The 21,606-nt window shown below is 44.0% G+C and overlaps 1 long non-coding RNA gene across 1 annotated transcript in view; it reads right to left on the bottom strand.

Moving 5' to 3' along the window:
* The window catches only part of LOC115178872 (uncharacterized), a 21,923-nt gene extending 2,139 nt beyond the window's left edge, over positions 1 to 19,784 (bottom strand). Inside the window, exons 1-2 of the long non-coding RNA XR_003872710.1 lie at positions 19,352 to 19,784; positions 34 to 85 (exon numbers count right to left, since the gene is read on the bottom strand). This is a non-coding gene — a long non-coding RNA (uncharacterized LOC115178872). The remainder of the gene's footprint in view (positions 1 to 33; positions 86 to 19,351) is intronic.
* Positions 19,785 to 21,606: the final 1,822 nt, after the last annotated feature.

The following is a 21,606-nucleotide window of genomic DNA, read 5'->3' as shown; positions in this document are numbered from 1 at the left end:
TGTGGTTGTGTGTGTGTCAGGTGCTTGACTCACAGTGATTGCCTGCAGTCTCTGTTTGTACTTCTCTGCCTCGTCCATCTTCAATCTGTGTGACAAGACTAGAGGTTAAAGGTTATAGGTCACAGATATCATTTACCTTAGGAAGTAGTTAAAGTGCTGCTCTTGGAACAGTTTTGCCTTTTCGAGCACAATTAATACGGTTATATGGGCAGGTGGGGACCTGATCCTAGATCAGCACTCTGACCCTGAGATACCTGGAAGCCTTAGTTGTTTTTCTGGGAATTCATCTGGACGTTTCTATCTAGCTTGTGTTGTTTCACATTACGTATCCCTTGTGACATGGCCTCAGGCATCACAAGGCAAATGACTGTAACTACATGTTTGGATCCTCACAGCTGACACGCAGCGGGACAATATGACTAGCCTGACTTGGTACGTATGAACACAGCCTGGAGGATGTGATGTACCCGCCAACCTTTATTATAGAGCCTTTGTTTTCTACAATGTAGAAACAGATCCTATATGCCATTTAGCAGACGCTTTTATCCAAAGCGACTTGGTCACCCCTGCCTACATTTTACATTTGGGTAGTTCCAGGAACTGAACCCACGATCCTGGCGTTGCAACCACCATGCTCTACCAACTGATCTATAGAGGACCAGGAGATATATTTCTACTGTGTAGAAACAACAGTGATATTTCCTACTTCCCAAGGGAATATTGGAGACTGGACCCAACGCACACAACATGACCCAACGCACACAACATGACCCAACATGACCCAACGCGCACAACATGACCCAACGCGCACAACATGACCCAACGCGCACAACATGACCCAACGCGCACAACATGACCCAACGCGCACAACATGACCCAACGCACACAACATGACCCAACGCACACAACATGACCCAACGCACACAACATGACCCAACGCACACAAAATGACCCAACGCACACAACATGACCCAACATGACCCAACGCACACAACATGACCCAACGCACACAACATGACCCAACGCACACAACATGACCCAACGCACACATGACCCAACGCACACAAAATGACCAGTCCACTAGAAAACCTGACCATCACTAGTTAATTCCTGCGATCTGGTGTAAAAAGCAACCAATCACCACCTGCCCTTCATCCTTCTCCACACAGTTCCTATCCTCTGCTCCAAGCCTTAGAAAACACCCTGATACCTCCCTCAAACCCCAACCTCCCTGGTGTTCGGAGGCATTGGGGCTATGACAGCTTATAACCAGCTTATGAGCCTCCGTAGGGACTACGTCAGGTCTCATGTTGAGCCAGGAATAGCAGTGAGGAGATAAACAAACCTCCTTTGATGAGGAGCATTGTTGAGCTCCCTACAGACGGAGTCTGAGAATTAAATACAATATGATGATGCACAGCAGAGAGGGAGAGAAAGTTGGAGAAAAACTTGCACACAATGACTCAGTATTAGTCCAAGACCATAATCCATTGTTTAAACAGTATTCACTGAATTGTGGAGATCTCCTACATGCTTCTACGCCACATGAGGGTCAGTGTGTAACAGACACTCCTCCCAAACCAGGTCCCTACACACTACACTGTTAACTCAGTTACACTTACAAATCAAATTGGAAGTGTAGACTAACAGTGAAATGCTTACATACAGGTCCTTACCAACAACGCAGAGAGAAATAATAACACAATGAGTAACGATAACTTACACACACGTACCAGTAACTGTTACTATGGCAACACTCTCAGACCCCCCCAAAAGACATTAACTACTACATATGTTCCAATCCCCCCAACAAATTCCCTAGAGAGCTCCCTAGAGAGCTCCCTAGAGAGCTCCCTAGAGAGCTCCCTAGAGAGCTCCCTAGAGAGCTCCCTAGAGAGCTCCCTCAGCTCAGTTCATCAACCAACTAGTTGAGATTGACAGATTGATAGTTTATGTGTCGGGGGGCTAGGGTCAGTCTGTTACATCTGGAGTATTCTCTTGTCTTATCCAGTGTCCTGTGTGAATGTAAATATGCTCTCTCTAATTCTCTCTTTCTTTCTCTCTTTCTCTCGGAGGACCTGAGCCCTAGGACTACCTGGCATGATGACTCCTTGCTGTCCCCAGTCCACCTGGCCATGCTGCTGCTCCAGTTTCAACTGTTCTGCCTGCGGCTACGGAACCCTGACCTGTTCACCGGACGTGCTTGTTGCACCCTCGACAATTACTATGATTATTATTATTTGACCATGCTGGTCATTTACGAACATTTTAACATCTTGACCATGTTCTGTTATAATATCCACCCGGCACAGCCAGAAGAGGACTGGCCACCCCTCATAGCCTGGTTCCTCTCTAGGTTTCTTCCTAGGTTTTTGGCCTTTCTCAGGAGTTTTTCCTAGGGAGTTTTTCCCAGCCACCGTGCTTCTTTCACATGCATTGCTTGCTGTTTGGGGTTTTAGGCTGGGTTTCTGTACAGCACTTTGAGATTTCAGCTGATGTACGAAGGGCTATATAAATAAATTTGATTTGATTTTGATTTGATTGACAGAGAAAAGAGGCGCAGGCAGGATGGTTAGTCTAGAGGAGGAACTGGTTCAGGGTGTGTGTACGTCCGCTACAGTAGGTGAGAAACCCCGTCTTATGGACCCACCACACTAGCTAGCGGTGGCTAACGTTTTTTTGGTTGGCATGGCTTCAGTGCAAACACTCCCAGAGCCTTGGTGTGAAACACACACGGTGTGTAAAATGATGTGTATTTGCCCTGTGGGGAGGCCACATGGTTTCTGCTAGCGTAGAGTTAGCGCTCGCTGCGGGAACAGGTGGTTGTATAGCGGGGCAGTAGCGTATCTTAATCATGACGGGCCCAGGAGCCCATATCACCACCCATATTTCCCTTAAAATGTAAATGATTTTGTTGGTAAGGCTGGGTGTTAATATTACTAAACATTGTAACAGTAGAGCAGAACCTAATCTAAGGGCACATTTGAAGCCGTTACCAGAGAAGCCGCAATGTAGCCAATACATTCAGCACCATGGACGGCGGTCAGAAATTAACCTGTATATGTCGACCAGCACCACGGAAAGCACAAAGCGGTCAAAAACACCCTATTTTATCTGCAAATAATAGGCAATAGCCTATATTATAAAACATAAATATATAGATCAATCTCTCGACAGAAACACCGAAACACAGCTAATGACCCAGTACTCGCTGAAGTTATGCACGGCGGCAAAACTGCCATGTCAGTATTTCAAACGATCTGCCTCCCGCAGAGGCCTATAGCAAAAACACAAGCAAATCAATCAAGTGGAGCATTCAAACAGATTGCTTAAATGGCAGCATGCCTTTTAACAGTATATGATACGTATATGCTTTCTATTATTCTTATAGCCTAGTTAAACGTATAGACTATGATGACAATGAAATGGCTCAGCGGCCACGCACCAGAACATGGTTTCCAAAGACAGATCGAGCATAGTTGTAGATTGACAAGCAATGTAAATTAATCTCAATCAATCTTGATTTAAATAGGCTGTCTGGGTAGCTTGTCCTGTAAAAATATAAGCTTACTCACTCATCTGATTGGCATTCAACGGGCCTTGCGCTCTGCGAAGTCGTTGACTATATGGCATTCAAATCCATGGTCCTGGCCCTGGTGTTTTCAGTGGACACCCAGTCTCTCCTGTCCCATGCTGCTCCTCAGGTAGGATTTCATTATTTTCAGTTTGGAAAAGGAGCGCTCGGCACTGGCTACCGTTACAGGCAGAGTCATGAAAAGTAGCATCTCTGTAACTACTTCCCAAAATGTGACTGAATTGTAATCCACAGTGAGCATCTTGACCAGGTCTCTCACTGTAGTGTGCTTTGCAATTTCCTTCTTAAAACAGGCCCTGAAAGAGAGTAATTGGCCAGGGAAGCTTGCTGATATATATTTGCTGTAATGTTCAGCCAGTCGGCTGGCGGTCTTGTAGAGCGCATCATCTGCCATTGGCCAGGGAAGTGGGATGGATGAGTCATACATTGCCCGCAGACTTTTAAATCTGTTTGACAGCTGTCAAGGTTTGCATTAAAGACGTTGACTCTAAAACTACTCTTCCCAGAAGACAGTCGCTTGTCCTCACATAGCTCATCAAAATGACAACTCGCCTTCCTTCACCGATTGGGGAGCTCAGAACGCATTTGAAGACATTTTGTCGGCAAGGGTCTAGCAGTGACTTTGGCCTTCTCAAAATCCTGTCGGAATCCGGACAGGGCCTCTATCATGTCCTTGAGTAGGCTGTGCCCTGTGCAGGTCTGCGTCTTTGGCCTGTAGCATTTTGGAGACGACGTTCACATTTTCTAAAACCTCAGTCTGCAGAACGACTAAAACAATTAAACTAAATGTTTCCATTTTCTTTTTCAGTGCTGCTGCATCATCCTTCTCGTCCTTCTTGTCACTTAAAAGCACAATCTTAGTGAGGGCCTTCATTGCGTCCACATATATTTATCTCAGGGCGGCAAGGGACTCATATCTAGATGACCAGCGGGTGGGACACGGTCATTTTAGAGTTACATTTTATTTTTCTGATGCAAAATCATATATAACACTCAACATTGATCTCTTTATGCTAGGCCCGAAGAAGGTGTATAACGGTTCAACAGTATCATAAAACTGTTTCATCATTTTTGACAGAGTTAAGATTGTGCGCTGCGCAATGCACATAAACAGCAAGCGACTATTTTTCGGATATTCTGGCCTGCACACCCGAATAGACCCTGCTCATGTTAGCAGCTCCATCATACCCCTGCCCGGGATATTTTGAAATATCCAGCCCATTATCCTCTATGCTGCCCAGGATTTTATGTTGAAGCTCAGCTGCTGACATCAGCAGTCTCCAGAAATCCCCAAAACGACTCTGTGATGGTCAGATCTGTGGCGACATTATTTACATCCCTTATCACTCACATAGCGATACTTGGCTTAACTGGTCTACTTTGGATACATCCGGTGTGGTGTCCATAATAATAATAAAAAATAAAAAAATTATATATATATATATATATATATATATATATATATATATATATATATATATATATATATATATATATATATATATATATTATTAAATGGGGCTTCCTGCATCTCTCCCTGAATGCCTCCCTTCACTCGCTCGCTATAAATCAGCTCATTTTGGATTTGAAGACTGAGATAGTTAACGGATCCTGAGAGGCGTTCTAAAAGTTCTTTCAGAACTGGGTCGTAAAATGACAGCAGTTCAATTATAGTGAGAAAAGTCCCACTGTTGGCTTGCCCTTGCTTTTCAGTGCCCTCTGAACGCCAAAGTACATGATGCAAGTGTGAAAGTTACATTAACTATGCGCTCCAACACCTGTCGCCAGAAATATGCTGCCTTACGCACGCCTTTCTACATTTCTGCGTCAAAGGTGCCATTGAGCTTCCATTGCTCATATACCAAACAGGCACCCATGTGAATCTGGGTTGTCTCATGACATGCTATTTTGGATGTTAGATGGCGCCAATCTCTCACCCCATTCACCCACGCATTTCTGACTTAGAATATGTGGACAACTACAAATACCTAGGTGTCTGGTTAGACTGTAAACTCTCCTTCCAGACTCACATCAAACATCTCCAATCCAAAGTTAAATCAATTAAACCGATCCTGGACTTTGGTGATGTCATTTACAAAATAGCCTCCAATACCCTACTCAACAAACTGGATGCAGTCTATCACAGTGCCATCCGTTTTGTCACCAAAGCCCCATATACCACCCACCACTGCGACCTGGACGCTCTCGTTGGCTGGCCTTCACGTCATAATCATCGCCAAACCCACTGGCTCCAGGTCATCTACAAGTCTCTGCTAGGTAAAGCCACGCCTTATCTCAGCTCATTGGTCACCATAGCAGCACCCACCCGTAGCACGCGCTCCAGCAGGTATATCTCTGGTCACCCCCAAAGCCAATTCCTCCTTTGGCCGTCTCTCTTTCCAGTTCTCTGCTGCCAATGACTGGAACGAACTACAAAAATCTCTGAAACTGGAAACACTTATCTCCATCACTAGCTTTAAGCACCAGCTGTCAGAGCAGCTCACAGATCACTGCACCTGTACATAGCCCATCTATAATTTAGCCCAAACAACTACCTCTTCCCCTACTGTATTTATTTATTTATTTAGCTCCTTTGCACCCCATTATTTCTATTTCTACTTTGCACTTTCTTCTACTACAAATCTACCATTCCAGTGTTTTAATTGCTATATTGTATTTACTTTGCCACCATGGACTTTTTTTTGCCTTTACCTCCCTTATCTCACCTCATTTGCTCACATTGTACATAGACTTATTTTTCTACTGTATTATTGACTATGTTTATTTTACTCCTTGTGTAACTCTGTGTTGTTGTATGTTGTCGAACTGCTTTGCTTTATCTTGGCCAGGTCGCAATTGTAAATGAGAACTTGTTCTCAACTTGCCTACCTGGTTAAATAAAGGTGAAATAAAAATAAATAAAAAAATCAGAGAAGAAAGGGGCACTCCGATCTCCTAACAGCCAGCAGGGCTCACAATACGCGCAATTTAGCTTGGCTGAATAACATAGCCATGTACGTGGTCATTTGATTCCAGCCTTGGTTGTAGTGGTGTAAAACGACTCGGAAAAACACCGCCTTTCGTCATCTCTTGGGAATGGGCCAGTAGACTTACACGAGCCTAATGCAATAACGTGCCGTTTAACTTTTGCATCCACATTTGTTGCATAATGCCCCGTCAGCTGGATAGGTAAAAAGACCGTCTGTCCCACTTCCACCTGTTTCCTCAGCCGCCACGATTCTAGCCTCGCCCTGCTCCTCTTCCTCCCCGCCCGGGGATAGCTTGTTCCGGCCTGGCTTGTGCTCAGGGTCGTATCCGCCGATACCTGACAACCTGCATCCTCCTCTGTCAAAGTTGCTTCTTCTGGCACGATGGAACAGCTTGGCCTTGGCTCACTTGACCCGCTAAAAGCTGCTGCTGGTGATGAGAAACCTACATCCGCTACATTGCTTGTTCTAGCAATGGCTGCACTTGAACTGCATTTAAAAAAGTAAACTCATTTTGATACCTCCTTTGGTTTCTCATTTTTGGCCTTCCTATTTTGGGCTCCACTTTTTAAATCGGTAATTTTTTATTCTCGACTTTCTCTCTTTATACATTTTTACGGCTGTTGTCTCTTGATAGCTAGAAACAACAAGGCTTTGGAGAGGATTTGCACAATGAATCCATTTAATTATCTTAACATGGTATTGACACTATTGAATAATATTATTTATTTAGCAAGTTAATTGGATTTATTGTCATCAAAACACTAAAATATCACGCTGACTTATGTAGTGGCAAAAAAAAAAATTGTTGGTGAAACCATCAGCGAGATCATTTATCATATAGCCTACGTTAAAGAAAGATATTTTCTTCAAATCGTAGACGTGATGGACCCTCGTCAACAACTAATACTTGGGCATGGTGGGGCGGTATTCAAATTACATAGGGGGCCCGCAGCTCCGGGCCCAGGCACGTCGCGGGCCCTGGTGCGACCGCACCGGCTGAAGCTACGCCACTGAGCACCTTTAAGGTGTCGCCATCATGTCGGTCTCTCACAGACACACGGTTACTCAGCAGTAATAGAAGGTTATGGACGTGTCATGCACAAGTACACATTGAGGTGGACGTGTTGGGGGTTGTGTCAAACAAGCATGCAGCCATGAGCACACAGACAGTAGCGAAGGTTTAGTCCAAGCCCAGACCCAGTAAGATAAGGGTATAGGTCAATGAGGGGTTTCTAGTCAAGTCTCAGATCAAATGATGAGGGTCAGGTTGTGAAAAGGCTAAAATCAGTCCATACGGTGACATCACCGTGGCGATCAAACAGAGTTCAGCCACGCACACTGACACAATTACCCCCGTGTTGCCGTCGGCGACCGACGCAGCACGACACACTTCAAAGCAATGACTGTTTCTGCTCCATTTCCTCCCGACATTTGGAGTTACAGAGGGACAGAGACCGGGCTGACCCTGTGAGGTCCAGACAGGAAACACACACACACACACACACACACTTTGTCCATAGAGGTAGAGGTAGAACTTGTTAGTGGAGCATGTCAACACTACCTCAGTTAGCGCAGTAATGTTAAGTAAATGTACAAGTACGGCTTCATTTACATGTATGATGTTTTTAGGGTGCAGACAACAGTTGTACAGTAGTGGCTAAAGCATAAACAGACTGGTATCCTATCCAGGCTATTCCACTAGTTCGTCAGGGTTCTGATCTGTACTAGTAAGCTACTACTAAGGCGTCATGCCATGGGATAAGACAATGGTACACACTACACTGGAGGTTGTACTGGAGCAATACACACTGCACTGAAGGTTGGGTCACTTGGGAGTGAAGATGAGATCGTAAAAGGGCTCACTTGTTGCCATGGAGACAGAGTTAATCCAATCTAGAGTGTGAATAAGTATATTTTAAGTCTGAGCAGCCAGAGGCTGTATTTTACGTTCGGAGAAGACTTCAACAAATCAGAATTATCTGGGCTCTACGCCCCCTAGCCTCTGGGAGGAAGTGCAACTGTGCTCTACTAGCCTTGACTGGCCACCTCCTGTCGACAGAAAGGAAGTCCGGTCTGATGTGTGAATCTCAGAGAGATGTGTTGTGGGGATAAGGTGGTGTGTGTGTCTGTGGGGGCATTCACCACCCAACACAACAAGACAGCCTTTCAAAGGACGCCGAATAGCACCATGGGCCCAACAAATAAAAATAAAGAAACCAATCCTCCGTCTGACATCAATAATATCATATTCAGGGAATATCCGTGTCAGACACATTGCTACAGTCCAAGGTCATTGGAAACTGGCATCTCTCTCTGTTTGGGAAGAGGGAAAGAACACACACCAGTAAGTGTCCTCCAGACGATCGGCGACGAGCCATCCAATCACAAAGACCCAGACCTCACACACATCCCCGGCTGTTGTTATTGGCTGCCAGTCAGGAGTTGATTGAAATAGACCCCACCAATCATAACAGAGTTCCTGGAAAGAGTCCTCATTATGTGTGTGAGAAAATAATCTAAGGCAATTCCTCTGTGTGTGTGTGTACATTCAATCATAGAGTCTGTAGCTTGAAGGGGCGATTTGTTGCAAAGTGCTTTTTCATCACCCATAGATTTTCAGTTCCTCACAGAGGGTCAGTCTAGTAGAGAAATCCTCTTTGTCATGGTTGTGCTGTTGGTTTAGATACAGACACCAACCTAGGAGGAGACAGACAAATCAATCATAGTGTTGCGAGTGTGTGTGAGAGAGATGAGTAGAGTGTGTACGTGATATACAGTACAAGTCAAATTTGGACACCTACTCATTCAAGGGTTTTTCTTTAATTTTACTATTTTCTACATTGTAGAATGATAGTGAAGACATCAAAAGTATGACATAACACATATGGAATCATGTAGTACGCAAAAAAAGTTACATAAAAATATATTTCATATGAGATTCTTCAAAGTAGCCACCCTTTGCCTTAATGACAGCTTTGCACACTCTTGGCACTCTCTCAACCAGCTTCATGAGGTAGTCACCTGGAATGCATTTCAATTAACAGATGTGCCATGTTAAATTTTATTTTGTGGAATTTCTTTCCTTCTTAATTTGTTTGAGCCAATCAGTTGTGATGCGACAAGGTAGGGGTAGTATACAGAAGATAGCCCTATTTGGTAAAAGACCAAGTCCATATTATGGCAAGAACAGCTCAAATAAGCAAAGAAACGAGAGTCCATCATTACTTTAAGACATGGTCAGTCAATACGGAACATTTCAAGAACTTTGAAAAAAATAAAAATAAAGCGCTATGATGAAACTGGCTCTCATGAGGACGGCCACAGGAAAGGAAGACCCAGAGTTACCTCTGCTGCAGAGGATACGTTCATTGGAGTTACCAGCCTCAGATATTGCAGCCCAAATAAATGCTTCAGAGCTCAAGTAACAGACACATCTCAACATCAACTGTTCAGAGGAGACTGCGTATATCAGGCCTTCATTGTCGAATTGCTGCAAAGAAACCACTACCAAAAGGACACCAATAAAAGAGACTTGCTTGGGCCAAGAAACACAGGCAATGGACATTAGACTGGTGGTAATCTGTCCTTTGGTCTGATGAGTCCAAATTTGAGATTTTTGGTTCCAACCTCCGTGTCTTTGTGAGACGCAGAGTAGGTGAACAGATGATCTCTGCACGTGAAGCATGGAGGAGGTGGTGTGATGGTGCTTTGCTGGTGACACTGTCAGTGATTTATTTAGAATTCAAGGCACACTTAACCAGCATGGCTACCACAGCATTCTCCAGAGATACGCCATCCCACCTGGTTTGCGCTTAGTTGGACTGTCATTTGTTTTTCAACAGGACAATGACCCAAAACACACCTCCAGGCTATTTGTGTAAGGGCTATTTGACCAAGAAGGAGAGTGATGGAGTGCTGCATCAGATGAACTGGCCTCCACAAATCACCCGAACTCAGCCCAATTGAGATGGTTTGGGATGAGTTGGACTGGAGAGTGAAGGAAAAGCAGCCAACAAGTGCTCAGCATTTGTGGGAACTCCTTCAAGATGGTTGGAAAAGTATTCCAGGTGAAGCTGGTTGAGAGACTGCCAAGTGTGCAAAGTTGTCATCAAGGCAAAGGGTGGCTAATTTGAAGAAACTAAAATATATTTTGATTTGTTGAACACTTTTTTGGTGACTACATGTGTTATTTCATAGTTGATGTCTTCACTATTATTCTACAAAGTATAAAATAGTAAAAATAAAGAAAAACCCTTGAACGAGTAGGTGTGCCCAAACTTATGACTGGCACTGTGTGTGTGTGTATATATATATATATATATATATATATATATATATATATATATATATATATATATATATATATATATATATATATATATTTGTGTGTGAGATGACAGGAATCCATGGTGTTTGCTTGGGCCAGATCCAACAGCACACTGCCCACTATCATTTCTTTGTGACAGGCTGGGTCAGGGGAATGAAAACACTGCATTCCTATTGAGCGGTGTTTGTATGTATGTGTATGCTGCAATAGCAGCCCAGTGCCAACAATGAACAGACGGAGTGCGGCAGGGATTACCAAAGTAAACTACAGATCACTATTCTTAGTCATTTATGAAGTTACCCCACACAACCAATGTCTAGTGGATTCAATGACTTCCTACACACACACACACACACACACACACACACACACACACACACACACAACCACTTGATTATCTCAGTATTGCATCATTATCTGTAACGGTGCTTGGAGTGCACAGTAATACAGTACATCATCTCCAATGACAAATAACATGTAGATTTGTATGGGCCGTTTCCCCCTTCCTCCTCTTCACATAGTGTTGGGCTGTAAGGAGTCTCAGCCCAGGGTGCATCAATGCCCCCTCTGTCAGGTGCTCCTTTGAGTACCGCACACACACACACAATAGTGTCTCTGTTCGTCCAGGCTTCTCCTCCACCGTGCTCTGTGCAATATCCTCCACTGGTGCAATCATGGAGCACTAAGGTACAACACACACAATCCCTTCGCTCACTGCCTACCTGATCCCTCAACCCTGGAGGCAGCCCTCTAAGCCTGGCCTACTGAACACATCTCTGAGGGGAATTACCAGCTGAACTATCTGAGCTACACTGGCTGCGTCCCAATGGCAACCCATTGCCTACATAGAGCTCTGGTCAAAAGTAGTGTACCATGGGCTTGGGTCAAAAGTAGTGTACTATGTAGGGAATAAGGTGCCATTGGGATGCATAGAGTGAATTGAGGGGAGTTAAAAGGATAAAGTATCAGACAAAAAAAAAAGTAACTTTGCCATTGATCAGGCAGACAGCGGAGGGTTCTATGTGGTTGCAGAGTAAGCCATGCTGACTGTCTAAGACTAAGCCATGAGAGAGAGAACAACAACATTCTACTGAGACAGAGCAGGACACGACATGCTGCTGAAATACTGATGTCTGTGATACGTGTGTGTGACTTATTCGAGTTAATCATAAGCACTCATATGTCAGGCTCTATATTGTCAGGAAATGTGGGAGTGTGTGTATATACACACACACACACATTTCCTGACAATATAGAGCCTGACATATGAGTGCTTATGATTAACTCAAACACACGTATCACAGACATAAGTATTTCAGCAGCACTCACTCACTCACTCACGAGGGGTGAAAGGTCAGTATGTTGGTCTCGTATCTACAACCACTGTTTAAACACAACCTGACAGGTAACACAAATCCCACCACAGACACCCACCACAGACACCCAACACAGACACAACACAGACACAACACAGACACAACACAGACACAACACAGACACAACACAGACGAGGTGAATCACCAGTTGATTGACATAACCAGGAGGGGGAGGAGTCGGAAAGGGGAGGAGTCAGAGAGAGAACTGCTGGGTACATTAGTATTACATTCTTTAAATTATTTAATGTTATTACACATTTGCTTTGGCAAAACCTTTGACTTTGTAAGTTGCTACATCTTCCATATCAATACACTTTGTTTCTTGAATTTAATTGAAAGTGTCAGAGAGAAACAGAGCGAGCAAGGGAGAGAGCGAGTGAGAGAGTGAGAATAAGATCAAGAGACAACAGAGGCCCAGATTGAGACACCTGTTCTGACTAGACACCTCGGGCTGCCTCACAGCACAAACATGTCACACACACACACACACACACACACACACACACACACACACACCATTTCCAATTGTCGCCAGAGACGTTCAGATGTTTTTGAGAACTGACACCCCTACTTATTATCCCCTTTGTCATCACTGACATCAACTTGTCAAACCAGCTCGTTGAATATACACAGGGCCACGTGTATTCTCACACACACACACACACGTGCGCATAATACAAACAATCCTAACACACCTAAACCTAGCTGCTCACGCAGACAATAGGATATGATATTGTATGGTTCTGTCATTTGACCTACTTTTGATCAAACTATTTTGGGCTGTTCTGTAATGAGAATATTGAGTCACCTCCGCCTAACATTGTCTGGGTGCAGCTGCAGCAGCAGCAGTAGTCTCATCCCAGCTCTGTGAGGTGTGACATGTAATGGCTTGCTTCAGTGGTTTCCCCTGTTATGTCTGTGTGTGTAAAGGATTATAGCGCGCGTGTGTGTGTGTGTGTGTGTGTGTGTGTGTGTGTGTGTGTGCCTGCATGCATGCCTGTGTAACTCAAACAGGTTTGGAGAGAGGTATCCAAGACTGGTGTAATCTGGTCTCAGTTCATCTCCACTGTTATCATTGGGTGAAGACAAGGACCTGTTTGCCTTTGGGCCTAGCAGCTAAGCTAACGTGTTTAAGCTAAGCTAACAGAGAAAGCTAATCTAAACTGAAGGACCCATTTCAGACAGGTCGCAGACTCCTTACCCTACTTCTGATACAGAGACAAAGTCCTTGAATAGATGTGCTCCATCTGCAGACAGACAACCGTCGTAATGTTTAACGTCAACATTCCTCATTATCACCCTGGACAAACATAGTCCCATTCCAACCGGACAAACATAGCCCCATTACAACCGGACAAACATAGTCCCATTCCAACCGGACAAACATAGTCCCATTCCAACCGGACAAACATAGTCCCATTCCAACAGGACAAACATAGTCCCAGTCCAACCGGACAAACATAGTCCCATTCCAACAGGACAAACATAGTCCCAGTCCAACCGGACAAACATAGTCCCAGTCCAACCGGACAAACATATTCCCATGAGAGACAATACATCACCCCTCTTTTGTGGGATTGTTAATCAGATTAATATAAGGAAATCAAACAAACAGTGGGATTTAGAGTATGGTATCCCTCCAAAGGCCAACGTCGGGTTTCGACTCTCGGCCAACGTATGCTTGCCATCTGGGGCTGTGATTCCCCAGCAGGTTGTGATTCACTAGCATGTCTTTATGAGTCTAGCCATGTTGACAAAGCCTTGGGAATCTAAGGGGAGTACACATTGCCTAAGAGATGTCTCTGGTATGTAGACATACCATGCTATCCCACACTGTCACCTCCTGACCCTTGTGTACTGGTGACCCAGCTCACAGTGCTGAGGAACTAAGAGTGACCTTTGACCTCAGCGTATGTGAAATCACCCATCTGATCTGGTCTGAGTGGAACCGTTTAAATCTGAGTCACCATCTTACTAACTATCAAGTAGGCTACCCAACTGACCTAAGCAAACTCCTCAGGGTGGCGGGCGTGGCCTAAGCAAACTCCAGGGGTGGTGGGCGTGGCCTAAGCAAACTCCAGGGGTGGTGGGCGTGGCCCAAGCAAACTCCAGGGGTGGTGGGCGTGGCCTAAGCAAACTCCAGGGGTGGTGGGTGCGGCCTAAGCAAACTCCAGGGGTGGTGGGTGCGGCCTAAGCAAACTCCAGGGGTGGTGGGTGCGGCCTAAGCAAACTCCAGGATGGTGGGTGCGGCCTAAGCAAACTCCAGGGGTGGTGGGTGCGGCCTAAGCAACCTGAAGCAAACAGATACCATATATTAGACCAATGTCTGACGTCAGGTTGCAGCCCCAGACATCCAAACGCGGCAGTTGCATTGGTATTTCACACTGCTTGCACAGATTAAGCGTGCCCGGCCACAGGAGCACATATCTAACAAACAGTAGGTGATTATGCAAACAGTATTCAAAGGAGACTCCAAAATAAGGGTCCTTATCACGATGAGCAAACTATTAGCTAATGTTGTACAATGTAGTGAATGATTCTACTGTAGAAAAGAGACCATACCAACGGAGGCTTAGGTTAGTCCACACCCATAGGACAAGTCAGCCCTTTCACACCATGGCAACCTCTTGGCGTCATGACAACCTGTGGGCAGCTGAAATGCCCATTGATCAAAAACCTCCTTCACAAACCAGGCTCCTCTACCTTACACTGAGTAAGCACACTGCGCTCACACACACACAGCAGTAAAAAGCAGTCTCAACGGCTACTATCATTGTTAGATAACAAAGATAGTTAAGGTTAGATAAACATTGTCCTTAAATTGGTCTCACCTCCCCGTCATAAATTAGGTGCTTGGAATAGCTTCCTTAAGTAGGGTCTCCAATAAAACTACTACTACTGGGAGATTCCACGATAAAAGGTGCAAAGTTTGGTAACAGAATTAGTTTGTACCGCACAAACCGTAATTCTGTTACCAAAATTTGCATCTTCACTGTTCAAGTAAATGTGTTTGTATTATTTCTGTGGAAATTGTTAAAAGTAGTCCTTGTGCATAGAGCTGTATGGTTTGTTTAACTTTGCAATCATTGGTTTTTGTTTGGCATACATTTTAAAGTGAAAAACCTGAGTCAGCGTAATTCCGTTACCTTGGACTTGCCCTACCACTATCACACACACCAGTTTCACGAGTTACTCGCTATGATGAAGGGCTAGGTAATTACTAAGAGCTAAACAGCTGACTTTATCATGTCAGAATAGGCCCTATTTCCTTGTTTATATCATAACCCCCAGACCATTACCTCGACATCAATAATACATGATTTAAAGTGTCACATAATTGTCTTGGGGTTTTATGTGGTCTGTAGTGGTGCCTTGCCAGCAGGTGTGGAGGAGGGGTTTGTACTGTGGGTATAGGAGAAAGTAAACCTTTCAAAAGAGTACCGTTTTTTTTTTGTCGGGTCACTGTCGGATGATTCCAGACAGTGGGAGACACACTAAATGTAAACTGTACCTTCTCCAGTTCACACTACCTTCCCGGACAAAGTCAAGACACTGACAAACAACGGTTGTGTGGTGAAAAGAACACGGAGACACAAAAAGATTCCCACTTAAACATACCACAAACACCTGGGGAGCCTCTAAGATCAGGTATGAAAGACAAAGCAGACTGACATCACACAGACTGATGAGACAGATCACTGGAGTTATATGTACTATAGTGTAGAGAGCATGGGATCTCTACTACAGTACTTCTAATGGTAATAATTAGTCAATGGCATGTACAGGAACTGTTATGTAAGTGAGCAGAACTAGAAGGAATGAAAGAGAAACAGACAACGATAGAGGAATTGGAAGAGAGAGAGAGACAGTAAAATGGAAACAAAGAGGTCAAGAAAAAGAGACATATATAGAAACAGAAAGAGAAAAATACATTTAAATAGAGGGGAACATTGTGTTTGAGAGAGAGAAACAGAGAGAAAGAGGGGTAGCGTAGTCACTGCAGGGCAGTGTTTGAGGCAGAGAGGAATTTCCCTCCAGCAGACTAGTCATCCATCACCCAGGGGAGAGAGAGATCACATCACTCCATCTCTCCCTTCACCATGATTTATCTCTCCGTTTTTATCTCCCTCGGTCTTGTCAGTGTGACACTCGCTCTCTTCAGCAGGATAGCAGAGATAAAAATCCAACTGATATGTGGTTAAACTTACTTCACAGTTTCATCTTTCTTTTGCACCCCTCCTCTCTCCCCCACTCAACCTCTCACACATTCACCAATATATACACATACATACAGTGCTGTGAAAAAGTATTTGCCCCCTTTCTATTTTTCTAATCTCGTCACGGTATCTCAGTGCATTCAAATTGTCATCAATAAAAAGTAATTGTGTTGATTTTCCGTAGCTTATGCCTGCCCATACCATAACCCCGCCGCCGCCAACTGTTCACAACGTTGCCGTCAGCAAAAGGTGCACCTTGTACTGGGGACAGCACAGGTGCACCTTGTGCTGGGGACAATAAAGGGCCACTCTAAATTGTGCAGTTGTTACACAACACAATGCCACAGATGTCGAAATTTTCTAAAACAACGTCGGAGGCAGTTTATGGTAGAGAAATTAACAGAAAATTATTTGGCAACAGCTCAGGTGGACATTTCTGCAGTCAGCATGACAATTGTACACTTCCTCAAAACTTGGGACATCTGTGGCATTGTGTTGTGTGACAACTGCACAATTTAGAGTGGCACAATTTAGAGTGGCCTTTTATTGTCCTCAGCACAATTTCGTGAACCTACCTACTTACTACTTTTTAACTTTAAACCCTAACCCGTAGCCTATCTAACGTTAGCCAGTTAGCTAACATTAGCCACAACAAATTGGAATTCTTAACATTTATGTTTAGCAAATTCGTAACATTTTGCACAAATATACATTTTTTACATATTTTATTTCACCTTTATTTAACCAGGTAGGCTAGTTGAGAACAAGTTCTCATTTACAACTGCAACCTGACCAAGATAAAGCAAAGCAGTGCGTCAAAAACAACACAGAGTTACACATAAACAAACGTACAGTCAATAACACAATAGAAAAATCTATGTGCAGTGAGTGCAAATGTAGAAGAGTAGGGAAGTAGACAATAAATAGGCCATAGAGGCGAAATAATTACAATTTAGCATTAACACTGGAGGGATAGATGTGCAGATGATGATATGCAAGTAGAGATACAGGGGTGCAAAAGAGCAAGAGGATAAGTAACGATATGGAGATGAGGTAGTCTGGTGTGCTATTTACAGATTGGCTGTGTACAGGTACAGTGATCGGTAAGCTGCTCTGACAGCTGATGCTTAAAGTTAGAGAGGGAGATATAAGACTCAAGCTTCAGTGATTTTTGCAATTCGTTCCAGTCATTGGCAGCAGAAAACTGGAAGGAAAGACGACCAAAATAAGTGTTGGCTTTGGGGGTGACCAGTGCAATATACCTGCTGGAGCGCGTGCTACGGCTGGGTGTTGCTATGGTGACCAGTGAGCTGAGATAAGGCGGGGCTTTACCTAGCAAAGACTTATAGATGACCTGGAGCCATACGATATGGATGATGACATTCACAAACGTATACACACACCATACAAAACATCTGACTAAATGAAGTGTTTCGGATTTACATCCAGAATAATACAAAATACTCTGAGACCAGGCTGGTTCACTAGATACCGAACCAAACGGAAGAAAAACGTCTGAAACAGGGAGTAACTACCTGAATTTGTCCATTAAGAAACATTTGTTTTCCGATTTTCTGTTGCAAAACAGAAAGCTACAATGTGCAGTAATGAATATGCCCCTGGTTATAGGGACTTAGAGTGAACTGAACACCATACTACTTCCTAGAAACAAAATGAGTCAGGGGTTTAATTATGTTGCTGACACCCTTGGGGGCTAGCACACACACAGTTAGGGCCTAGGGGGTTCAGCGAAGGAAGACTTTAGAGAGTACGTCCCAGGAGACCTGTTGGGAGTCTCCCCTGTAACCTGGGGTCCCTCCCCCCACATACATACGTCTCTGTGTGCTAGTTAAGCAGATCTATGTGCCGTTGGTTTTAGATGACTCAGGTTAAAGCCCCTGGCTTCTCTCAGAATGAGACCAGGCTTGGTCTACATAATGACGTCACCTCAGCAGTTTACAATGCAGCAGAGTGAATGAGCAACTCTGTGCATTGAACATCACATTGGCAAGAAGATATGGAAATGACACACACAGTCTGTGTCTCAGCACACTAGTAGGAACACACCGTATGTGTTCACATATGATGCAAGTCAGTTCCTACATCTAACAGTCCCTTGCATTTACGCAGTATACACAGTGTGGGCCAAGGGATTCTGTTAGATGGGTAATAGTTTAGCGTGTCAGCTATGTTGTTGTGTGTACAATATTGGTGGTGTGTGTAGGTGGTGCAACAGCAGCTAGGCACTATTACCATGCTCTATCAGTCTCCGCGATAGAAAGCTGGCCCAATTTGTTCCGTCATCCCAGAACGCATGAATTAACTAGGTTATAATGAGCTACATTTATGCGTCCCTTTGAGGTATATTATGTTCTCTGTATTTAAATACTCCATTCAAGTATATCATGATTTCTGAATGTACCTTCTAGAAATGTCGGAGATCTGTGAAATAACTCGAATTGATATGGAAAAACTCAACATCATGTTGTCAACATTATACACCCTCACCTTACAAATGTTTTTTTTTCTTCTGAGGCCTCTGTAACTTCACACTCACTGTCAAGTTAATTTCGAAGCTGATGAATGAATATATCAACAAATAAGATGGGACCAAATGTAACTATGATTCTATAATGATTTGGTGAATCTGTGGCTTAATGGTTTACAGAGGTCAAGCACGTTGCAAATCATCAGCTTGCAGCCAGGCCTGTCGTTGCTTGCGCACAAGGATCACATTTTTAGCACGAGTTCAAAAGGTGGAAAACTGTCAAATTCAGTAGAAAGCAAAAGCAAAGTAACTTCGAAATCGAAAGGTGTTGGCTAATAATATTATTGCAGCCACTTACCTGTTTGTTCCAACGTGGCCACTCGGCGTTGTCGGTGGTTACAAATTAAATATTTAAAAACGAAAGCAAGAAAAACACTGACGTGGTAAACGAGAGTATTGCAATAAAGAAATATACCGCAGGGGAAAACCTCCTTTCGCTGCTCTACTTAAGAATAATTTTTAAAAAAGGCAGAAAGTCCACCTATGAAAAACAAACACCTGAGCGTTTTATCCGCTTTTGAAACGCAAAACTCGTCACATCAGTGCAGCAGACACACGAAAACGTGAAACTTAAAACGTCTATAAGGTTTTTTAAAAAGACATGGGAGTACAGCAAAATCCCTTTCAGAGAAATATGTTTGTCACTCCCTGCCTCCCAAACCGAGTCAGTGCGTGTCCACAATTCACGGGAGCCCAGAGGCAACGTTCTGTTACAGTTACCTGACTCATGTGCTGTGCTCTGCTGGGTGGCCAACCCTCTTTTTACAAAGCAGCACAGGGATAGTTGCGTGTTGTTCGTATGTACCAACTGTAGGTAGTGAGACGTGGACTTCCCATAACACAGGAGCAACCATAGACATTGAAACCAGGGAGCAACAGGTAACACAAATGACAATATGTTATGTGAGGTGAAATGGAGAATGGGCTATGTGAACAACACAAAAGTTATCGACAAACAAAGAGTAAATAGTTTAATAGTAGCGCATCTAGAAGGGGGCAGTACTAGCCTGATCCATCCCAGGATCCTCCTCGTATGTTGTCATTATACACGCGTGATATTGGAATATAGGCTAAATGCACCCAGAGCAACAGTAGCATTACTATTTTAACGTCTGGAGATGTGGGGAATATTCTCGTCCCCGTAAATTACAGATTACATATATATTTCATTGCTCCATATTCCGATCTGAATAATTATGTCCAAATTAACTCCCAAGCAATTTAAACATAATATCCTTGACTGTAATCCATAAGATGGACTCTCACAAACATACACGTACCCTGAATCGCCCTAGTTTTGATTCCTGAATAAAAAGGAAACCGTAGGAATTCTTCACATTGAGAGCCAAACACAACAAGCACACTGTATTAGTCATGTCCCTTCCCACAGTGCGTATGCGCACGTTCGTGCATTGCATGTGTGTGCCTGTGCCTGCGTACATGCCCCCACGTGTGCGTGCACAAGGCAGAGAGTGTGTTAGTCATTGTCTCATGCTCTACTTTAGTCTCCACAGTGTACCTGTCTGTTGAGGTTGCTACTGTCCCTGATTTATCCTTGTATTCCACGTTTACTCCATTGACTTTGACTCTTATTAATACTATGCTAATATGCATGACTTTGACTCTTATTAATACTATGCTAATATGCATGACTTTGACTCTGCGCTTGAGCTCACATATTATCATAATGGCTCAGACAGGTAAAACATTATGCCTCATAATATTTTACATCATATGATTGAAAAACGAATATCTGCAAAGTAGTGAGAAAGTACTTTATATTATTTGTCCTTTGAGAGTGGCCCCGTTAGAGACTGCAGTAAAGATATGAATAACTACTGTTACTCTCTTGGCCAGGTGGTGTATTGTTGAAACCTCTTCCTTTAGACCTCGTTAAAATGTCTGGGGATGATGCAGTACAGTCCCAGCCAATGTCCCTCTCCCCCATACTGCGTGTGGGTGTTTGTGTGTACATGTGTGTGTGCCTCAATGAATGTCACTCCTTATCATGGGAATGGGATGCTGTGTTTCCATGGGAACTACACGAAAAAATGTTTTTGATGCTTTTAACAATCAGTCACAAGGAAACTAACTCTCTCCCTTTGCCAGGTCTATGCACTGGACATATTGTACTGAAGGCATGTTTACATGATATATCCTATCCACCCTCTCCAACAGGCTTATTGAAATGCAGGCCTCAAGGTGTCATCCTTCCCCTCCAATCAGGGACTGATTCAGACCCGGGGGACACCAGGTGATTGACTCTTTGGACCAATCAGTGACATGACGTGGTCTTCCTGTCTGGGTTGGCGCCCCCCCCTTGGGTTGTGCCATGGCGGAGATTTTTGTGGGCTATACTCGGCCTTGTCTTCGGACGGTAAGTTGGTGGTTGTAGACATCCCTCTAGTGGTGTGGGGGCTGTGCTTTGGCAAAGTGGGTGGGGTTATATCCTGCCTGTTTGGCCCTGTCCGGGGGTATCATCGGATGGGGCCACAGTGTCTTCTGATCCCTCCTGTCTCAGCCTCCAGTATTTATGCTGCAGTAGTTTATGTG

This window comes from Salmo trutta, chromosome 38 (genome assembly GCF_901001165.1).
Source record: "Salmo trutta chromosome 38, fSalTru1.1, whole genome shotgun sequence".
In the NCBI taxonomy this organism is placed as follows: domain Eukaryota; kingdom Metazoa; phylum Chordata; class Actinopteri; order Salmoniformes; family Salmonidae; genus Salmo; species Salmo trutta.
This window is presented reverse-complemented; position numbering and strand designations above follow the sequence as displayed.